This window comes from Plectropomus leopardus, chromosome 17 (genome assembly GCF_026936395.1).
Source record: "Plectropomus leopardus strain MGB_pleo_1.0 chromosome 17, ASM2693639v1, whole genome shotgun sequence".
NCBI lineage: Eukaryota > Metazoa > Chordata > Actinopteri > Perciformes > Serranidae > Plectropomus > Plectropomus leopardus.
The window spans coordinates 19,640,714-19,650,615 of NC_142192.1; positions in this window are offsets into that span (position 1 = coordinate 19,640,714).

A 9,902-nucleotide genomic window follows, 5' to 3' on the forward strand; every position below is an offset into this window, starting at 1 on the left:
TCAACATTGCGTGCTATAAGAACATTCTACATGCTATACTAGGTGGTTTTCAGCTGTTTTTTGGACATGTCAAATTTTGACATTTTCGCCTTGGGTTTTTTTTTGGTCATCTTTTCAACATGCTATTTTATTGGTTTTTGGGCTGTTTTTCAATGTTTTTTCAACAGTGCGTGCTATAAGAAGTTTCTACATGCTATACTAGGTGGTTTTCAGCTGTTTTTTGGACATGTCAAATTTTGACATTTTTGCCTTACTATAGCCTTGGGTTTTTTTTTTGGTCATCTTTTCAACATGCTATTTTATTGGTTTTTGGGCTGTTTTTCAATGTTTTTTCAACAGTGCGTGCTATAAGAACATTCTACATGCTATACTAGGTGGTTTTCAGCTGTTTTTTGGACATGTCAAATTTTGACATTTTCGCCTTACTATAGCCTTGGTTTTTTTTTTTGGTTCTTTTTTCAACATGCTATTTTATTGGTTTTTGGGCTGTTTTTCAATGTTTTTTCAACAGTGCGTGCTATAAGAACATTCTACATGCTATACTAGGTGGTTTTCAGATGTTTTTTGGACATGTCAAATTTTGACATTTTCGCCTTACTATAGCCTTGGATTTTTTTTTTGGTCATTTTTTCAACATGCTATTTTATTGGTTTTTGGGCTGTTTTTGAATGTTTTTTCAACAGTGCGTGCTATAAGAAGTTTCTACATGCTATACTAGGTGGTTTTCAGCTGTTTTTTGGACATGTCAAATTTTGACATTTTTGCCTTACTATAGCCTTGGGTTTTTTTTTTGGTCATCTTTTCAACATGCTATTTTATTGGTTTTTGGGCTGTTTTTCAATGTTTTTTCAACAGTGCGTGCTATAAGAACATTCTACATGCTATACTACGTGGTTTTCAGCTGTTTTTTGGACATGTCAAATTTTGACATTTTCGCCTTACTATAGCCTTGGTTTTTTTTTTTTGGTCATTTTTTCAACATGCTATTTTATTGGTTTTTGGGCTGTTTTTGAATGTTTTTTCAACAGTGCATGCTATGAGAAGTTTCTACATGCTATACTAGGTCGTTTTCAGCTGTTTTTTGGACATGTCAAATTTTGACATTTTCGCCTTACTATAGCCTTGTTTTTTTTTTTTGGTTCTTTTTTCAACATGCTATTTTATTGGTTTTTGGGCTGTTTTTGAATGTTTTTTCAACAGTGCGTGCTATAAGAACATTCTACATGCTATACTAGGTGGTTTTCAGATGTTTTTTGGACATGTCAAATTTTGACATTTTCGCCTTACTATAGCCTTGGATTTTTTTTTTGGTCATTTTTTCAACACGCTATTTTATTGGTTTTTGGGCTGTTTTTGAATGTTTTTTCAACAGTGCATGCTATGAGAAGTTTCTACATGCTATACTAGGTGGTTTTCAGCTGTTTTTTGGACATGTCAAATTTTGACATTTTCGCCTTACTATAGCCTTGGTTTTTTTTTTGGTCATTTTTTCAACATGCTATTTTATTGGTTTTTGGGCTGTTTTTCAATGTTTTTTTTAACAATGCATGATATAAGAAGTTTCTACATGCTATACTAGGTCGTTTTCAGCTGTTTTTTGGACATGTCAAATTTTGACATTTTCGCCTTACTATAGCCTTGGGTTTTTTTTTTGGTTCTTTTTTCAACATGCTATTTTATTGGTTTTTGGGCTGTTTTTCAATGTTTTTTCAACAGTGCGTGCTATAAGAAGTTTCTACATGCTATACTACGTGGTTTTCAGCTGTTTTTTGGACATGTCAAATTTTGACATTTTCGCCTTACTATAGCCTTGGTTTTTATTTTTGGTCATTTTTTCAACATGCTATTTTATTGGTTTTTGGGCTGTTTTTGAATGTTTTTTCAACAGTGCATGCTATAAGAAGTTTCTACATGCTATACTAGGTGGTTTTCAGCTGTTTTTTGGACATGTCAAATTTTGACATTTTCGCCTTACTATAGTCTTGGTTTTTTTTTTTGGTTCTTTTTTCAACATGCTATTTTATTGGTTTTTGGGCTGTTTTTCAATGTTTTTTCAACAGTGCGTGCTATAAGAACATTCTACATGCTATACTAGGTGGTTTTCAGATGTTTTTTGGACATGTCAAATTTTGACATTTTCGCCTTACTATAGCCTTGGATTTTTTTTTGGTCATTTTTTCAACATGCTATTTTATTGGTTTTTGGGCTGTTTTTGAATGTTTTTTCAACAGTGCATGCTATAAGAAGTTGCTACATGCTATACTAGGTCGTTTTCAGCTGTTTTTTGGACATGTCAAATTTTGACATTTTCGCCTTACTATAGCCTTGGGTTTTTTTTTTGGTTCTTTTTTCAACATGCTATTTTATTGGTTTTTGGGCTGTTTTTGAATGTTTTTTCAACAGTGCGTGCTATAAGAACATTCTACATGCTATACTAGGTGGTTTTCAGATGTTTTTTGGACATGTCAAATTTTGACATTTTCGCCTTACTATAGCCTTGGATTTTTTTTTTGGTCATTTTTTCAACACGCTATTTTATTGGTTTTTGGGCTGTTTTTTCAATGTTTTTTCAACAGTGCATGCTATGAGAAGTTTCTACATGCTATACTAGGTCGTTTTCAGCTGTTTTTTGGACATGTCAAATTTTGACATTTTCGCCTTACTATAGCCTTGGTTTTTTTTTTGGTCATTTTTTCAACATGCTATTTTATTGGTTTTTGGGCTGTTTTTCAATGTTTTTTTTAACAATGCATGATATAAGAAGTTTCTACATGCTATACTAGGTCGTTTTCAGCTGTTTTTTGGACATGTCAAATTTTGACATTTTCGCCTTACTATAGCCTTGGGTTTTTTTTTGGTCATTTTTTCAACATGCTATTTTATTGGTTTTTGGGCTGTTTTTGAATGTTTTTTCAACAGTGCATGTTATAAGAAGTTTCTCCATGCTATACTAGGTGGTTTTCAGCTGTTTTGTGTCAGATTGTCAGATTTTGACCTTTTTTCGCCTTACTATAGCCTTGCTTTTTTGGTCATTTTTTTCCACATGATATGTTATTGGTTTTGAGGATGTTTTCGAATGTTTTTTCAACATTGTACACTATAACAAGCCTCTACGTGATATACTAAGTGGTTTTCAGTTGTTTTTTGAACATGTCAAATTTTGACATTTTCGCCTTACTATAGCCTTGGTTTTTTTTTTGGTCATTTTTTCAACACGCTATTTTATTGGTTTTTGGGCTGTTTTTCAATGTTTTTTCAACAGTGCATGCTATGAGAAGTTTCTACATGCTATACTAGGTCGTTTTCAGCTGTTTTTTGGACATGTCAAATTTTGACATTTTCGCCTTACTATAGCCTTGGTTTTTTTTTTGGTCATTTTTTCAACATGCTATTTTATTGGTTTTTGGGCTGTTTTTCAATGTTTTTTTTAACAATGCATGATATAAGAAGTTTCTACATGCTATACTAGGTCGTTTTCAGCTGTTTTTTGGACATGTCAAATTTTGACATTTTCGCCTTACTATAGCCTTGGGTTTTTTTTTGGTCATTTTTTCAACATGCTATTTTATTGGTTTTTGGGCTGTTTTTGAATGTTTTTTCAACAGTGCATGTTATAAGAAGTTTCTCCATGCTATACTAGGTGGTTTTCAGCTGTTTTGTGTCAGATTGTCAGATTTTGACCTTTTTTCGCCTTACTATAGCCTTGCTTTTTTGGTCATTTTTTTCCACATGATATGTTATTGGTTTTGAGGATGTTTTCGAATGTTTTTTCAACATTGTACACTATAACAAGCCTCTACGTGATATACTAAGTGGTTTTCAGTTGTTTTTTGAACATGTCAAATTTTGACATTTTCGCCTTACTATAGCCTTGCTTTTTTCGTCATTTTTTCAACATGCTATTTTATTGGCTTCAGGGCCGTTTTTGGATGTTTTTTCCACACTGTATATGAAAACACACCTCTATAAGGTATACTAAGTGATTTCCAGCTGTTTTTGGAACATGTCAGATTTTGACATTTTCGCCTTACTATAGCCTTGCTTTTTTGGTCATTTTTTCAACATGATATTTTAATGGGTTTAGGGATGTTTTGGAGTGTTTTTTCAACATTGTACACTATAACAAGCTTCTACGTGATATACTAAGTGGTTTTCAGTTGTTTTTTGAACATGTCAAATTTTGACATTTTCGCCTTACTATAGCCTTGCTTTTTTTCGTCATTTTTTCAACATGCTATTTTATTGGCTTCAGGGCCGTTTTTGGATGTTTTTTCCACACTGTATATGAAAACACACCTCTATAAGGTATACTAAGTGATTTCCAGCTGTTTTTGGAACATGTCAGATTTTGACATTTTCGCCTTACTATAGCCTTGCTTTTTTGGTCATTTTTTCAACATGATATTTTAATGGGTTTAGGGATGTTTTGGAATGTTTTTTCAACATTGTACACTATAACAAGCTTCTACATGTTATACTAAGTGGTTTTTAGCTGTTTTTTGGACATGTCCAATTTTTACAATTTTGCCACAGTATAGCCTTGTTTATTTCAGTCTTTTTTTTAAAAGATGTTTAATGGGTTTTGGGGCCTTTTCTAGATGTTTTTTCAACACTGTTGATACGTTACATTTAAGCAACTGGACGACAACACGACAACCAAGAAAAAGGAACCACAATAGAAGTGGAAATTAAAGTAATTTATTGATGACCAAACAAAGATTTCTTAAAATGTGAGAGAGGATGGGACCACGTGGTTGTGCCAAAGAAAATAACTGAATAGAAATAAACTGGGCTTAATTAAACCACTATCTCAGAAAACATACTAGAAACAAAAACCCTCTCCCTTCTCTAAAGAATAGCTGTCACGAACAAAAACAGGAGGTAGCAACAACCACATAACCAGTGTGTCTAACAGAGATTTCCAAAGTGTGTGAAAAATGAAAAGGGTACCACCAACTTAACTAACATCCACAACCTCTCATTACATAACTTCACCAATTGCAAAAACACAGTTGTGGTCACAGGTCACAATACACATAGCCAGCTTAGGCGCAGAATAAAAAAGGAACAAAAGAGAGAGTGGCATTCTGTGGGGCATCCATTTTGAAAACCATGCTGACGGATGATTGGCCAGGTCGGAATGAAGGGAACCAATACGCATCCTGCCCCTCTGCACAGGTCGTAATCAGTTGGAATGCGCAAGTAGAAACACTTAAGTCATTGGCTCCTAGAGAAAAACACAACTGAGGAGGGAGAAAATAGTGGAGAAAAGCACAGACAGCAGTATACCCCTGCATAACACATCACACTGTATGATATAACATGTCACTACATGCTATACTAGGTGGTTTTCAGCTGTTTTTTGGACATGTCAAATTTTGACATTTTCGCCTTACTATAGCCTTGGATTTTTTTTTTGATAATTTTTTCAACATGCTATTTTATTGGTTTTTGGGCTGTTTTTGAATGTTTTTTCAACAGTGCATGCTATAAGAAGTTTCTACATGCTATACTAGGTGGTTTTCAGCTGTTTTTTGGACATGTCAAATTTTGACATTTTCGCCTTACTATAGCCTTGGTTTTTTTTTTTGGTCATTTTTTCAACATGCTATTTTATTGGTTTTTGGGCTGTTTTTGAATGTTTTTTCAACAGTGCATGCTATAAGAAGTTTCCCCATGCTATACTAGGTGGTTTTCAGCTGTTTTTTGAACATGTCAAATTTTGACATTTTCGCCTTACTATAGCCTTGGGTTTTTTTTTTGGTCATTTTTTCAACATGCTATTTTATTGGTTTTTGGGCTGTTTTTGAATGTTTTTTCAACAGTGCATGCTATAAGAAGTTTCCCCATGCTATACTAGGTGGTTTTCAGCTGTTTTTTGAACATGTCAAATTTTGACATTTTCGCCTTACTATAGCCTTGGTTTTTTTTTTTTTGGTAATTTTTTCAACATGCTTTTTTTTTGGTTTTTGGGCTGTTTTTCAATGTTTTTTCAACAGTGCGTGCTATAAGAAGTTTCTACATGCTATACTAGGTCGTTTTCAGCTGTTTTTTGGACATGTCAAATTTTGACATTTTCGCCTTACTATAGCCTTGGTTTTTTTTTGGTCATTTTTCAACATGCTATTTTATTGGTTTTGGGCTGTTTTTGAATGTTTTTCAACAGTGCATGCTATAAGAAGTTTCTACATGCTATACTAGGTGGTTTTCAGCTGTTTTTGGACATGTCAAATTTTTACATTTTCGCCTTACTATAGCCTTGTTTTTTTTTTTTGGTTCTTTTTTCAACATGCTATTTTTTTGGTTTTTGGTCTGTTTTTCAATGTTTTTTCAACAGTGCGTGCTATAAGAAGTTTCTACATGCTATACTAGGTGGTTTTCAGCTGTTTTTTGGACATGTCAAATTTTGACATTTTCGCCTTACTATAGCCTTGTTTTTTTTTTGGTCATTTTTTCAACATGCTATTTTATTGGTTTTTGGGCTGTTTTTCAATGTTTTTTCAACAGTGCGTGCTATAAGAAGTTTCTACATGCTATACTAGGTCGTTTTCAGCTGTTTTTTGGACATGTCAAATTTTGACATTTTCGCCTTACTATAGCCTTGTTTTTTTTTTTTTGGTCATTTTTTCAACATGCTATTTTATTGGTTTTTGGGCTGTTTTTCAATGTTTTTTCAACAGTGCATGCTATAAGAAGTTTCTACATGCTATACTAGGTGGTTTTCAGCTGTTTTTTGGACATGTCAAATTTTGACATTTTCGCCTTACTATAGCCTTGGATTTTTTTTTTTTGGTCATTTTTTCAACATGCTATTTTATTGGTTTTTGGGCTGTTTTTGAATGTTTTTTCAACAGTGCGTGCTATAAGAAGTTTCTCCATGCTATACTAGGTTGTTTTCAGCTGTTTTTGGACATGTCAAATTTTGACATTTAAGCCTTACTATAGCCTTGGTTTTTTTTTTTGGTCATTTTTCAACATGCTATTTTATTGGTTTTTGGGCTTTTTTTGTATGTTTTTTCAACAGTGTATGCTATTATAAGTTTCTACATGCTATACTAGGTGGTTTTCAGATGTTTTTTGGACATGTCAAATTTTGACATTTAAGCCTTACTATAGCCTTGGGTTTTTTTTTTGTTATTTTTTCAACATGCTATTTTATTGGTTTTTGGGCTGTTTTTCAATGTTTTTTCAACAGTGCGTGCTATAAGAAGTTTCTACATGCTATACTAGGTTGTTTTCAGCTGTTTTTTGGACATGTCAAATTTTGACATTTTCGCCTTACTATAGCCTTGGTTTTTTTTTTGGTAATTTTTTCAACATGCTATTTTATTGGTTTTTGGGCTGTTTTTGAATGTTTTTTTAACAGTGCGTGCTATAAGAACATTCCCCATGCTATACTAGGTGGTTTTCAGCTGTTTTTTGAACATGTCAAATTTTGACATTTTCGCCTTACTATAGCCTTGGTTTTTTTTTTTTGGTAATTTTTTCAACATGCTATTTTATTGGTTTTTGGGCTGTTTTTCAATGTTTTTTCAACAGTGCATGCTATAAGAAGTTTCTACATGCTATACTACGTCGTTTTCAGCTGTTTTTTGGACATGTCAAATTTTGACATTTTCGCCTTACTATAGCCTTGGTGTTTTTTTGGTCATTTTTCAACATGCTATTTTATTGGTTTTTGGGCTGTTTTGAATGTTTTTTCAACAGTGCATGCTATAAGAAGTTTCCCCATGCTATACTAGGTGGTTTTCAGCTGTTTTTTGAACATGTCAAATTTTGACATTTTCGCCTTACTATAGCCTTGGTTTTTTTTTTTGGTCATTTTTTCAACATGCTATTTTATTGGTTTTTGGGCTTTTTTTCAATGTTGTTTTAACAGTGCATGCTATAAAAAGTTTCTACATGCTATACTAGGTCGTTTTCAGCTGTTTTTTGGACATGTCAAATTTTGACATTTTCGCCTTACTATAGCCTTGGTTTTTTTTTTTGGTCATTTTTTCAACATGCTATTTTATTGGTTTTTGGGCTGTTTTTGAATGTTTTTTCAACAGTGCATGCTATAAGAAGTTTCTACATGCTATACTAGGTGGTTTTCAGCTGTTTTTTGGACATGTCAAATTTTGACATTTTCGCCTTACTATAGCCTTGGTTTTTTTTTTTTAGTAATTTTTTCAACATGCTATTTTATTGGTTTTTGGGCTGTTTTTGAATGTTTTTTCAACAGTGCGTGCTATAAGAAGTTTCTACATGCTATACTAGGTTGTTTTCAGCTGTTTTTGGACATGTCAAATTTTGACATTTAAGCCTTACTATAGCCTTGGATTTTTTTTTTTGGTCATTTTTTCAACATGCTATTTTATTGGTTTTTGGGCTGTTTTTGAATGTTTTTTCAACAGTGCATGCTATAAGAAGTTTCTACATGCTATACTAGGTGGTTTTCAGCTGTTTTTTGGACATGTCAAATTTTGACATTTTCGCCTTACTATAGCCTTGGGTTTTTTTTTTGGTAATTTGTTCAACATGCTATTTTATTGGTTTTTGGGCTGTTTTTGAATGTTTTTTCAACAGTGCGTGCTATAAGAAGTTTCTACATGCTATACTAGGTTGTTTTCAGCTGTTTTTTGGACATGTCAAATTTTGACATTTTCGCCTTACTATAGCCTTGGATTTTTTTTTTTGGTCATTTTTTCAACATGCTATTTTATTGGTTTTTGGGCTGTTTTTGAATGTTTTTTCAACAGTGCATGCTATAAGAAGTTTCCCCATGCTATACTAGGTGGTTTTCAGCTGTTTTTTGAACATGTCAAATTTTGACATTTTCGCCTTACTATAGCCTTGGTTTTTTTTTTTGGTCATTTTTTCAACATGCTATTTTATTGGTTTTTGGGCTGTTTTTCAATGTTTTTTCAACAGTGCGTGCTATAAGAAGTTTCTACATGCTATACTAGGTCGTTTTCAGCTGTTTTTTGGACATGTCAAATTTTGACATTTTCGCCTTACTATAGCCTTGGATTTTTTTTTTTGGTCATTTTTTCAACATGCTATTTTATTGGTTTTTGGGCTGTTTTTCAATGTTTTTTCAACAGTGCATGCTATAAGAAGTTTCCCCATGCTATACTAGGTGGTTTTCAGCTGTTTTTTGAACATGTCAAATTTTGACATTTTCGCCTTACTATAGCCTTGGTTTTTTTTTTTTGGTCATTTTTTCAACATGCTATTTTATTGGTTTTTGGGCTGTTTTTCAATGTTTTTTCAACAGTGCATGCTATAAGAAGTTTCTACATGCTATACTAGGTCGTTTTCAGCTGTTTTTTGGACATGTCAAATTTTGACATTTTCGCCTTACTATAGCCTTGGTTTTTTATTTGGTCATTTTTCAACATGCTATTTTATTGGTTTTTGGGCTGTTTTTGAATGTTTTTTCAACAGTGCATGCTATAAGAAGTTTCCCCATGCTATACTAGGTGGTTTTCAGCTGTTTTTTGAACATGTCAAATTTTGACATTTTCGCCTTACTATAGCCTTGGTTTTTTTTTTTTGGTCATTTTTTCAACATGCTATTTTATTGGTTTTTGGGCTGTTTTTCAATGTTTTTTCAACAGTGCGTGCTATAAGAAGTTTCTACATGCTATACTAGGTCGTTTTCAGCTGTTTTTTGGACATGTCAAATTTTGACATTTTCGCCTTACTATAGCCTTGGTTTTTTTTGGTCATTTTTCAACATGCTATTTTATTGGTTTTGGGCTGTTTTTGAATGTTTTTTCAACAGTGCATGCTATAAGAAGTTTCCCCATGCTATACTAGGTGGTTTTCAGCTGTTTTTGAACATGTCAAATTTTGACATTTTCGCTTACTATAGCCTTGGTTTTTTTTTTTTGGTCATTTTTCAACATGCTATTTTT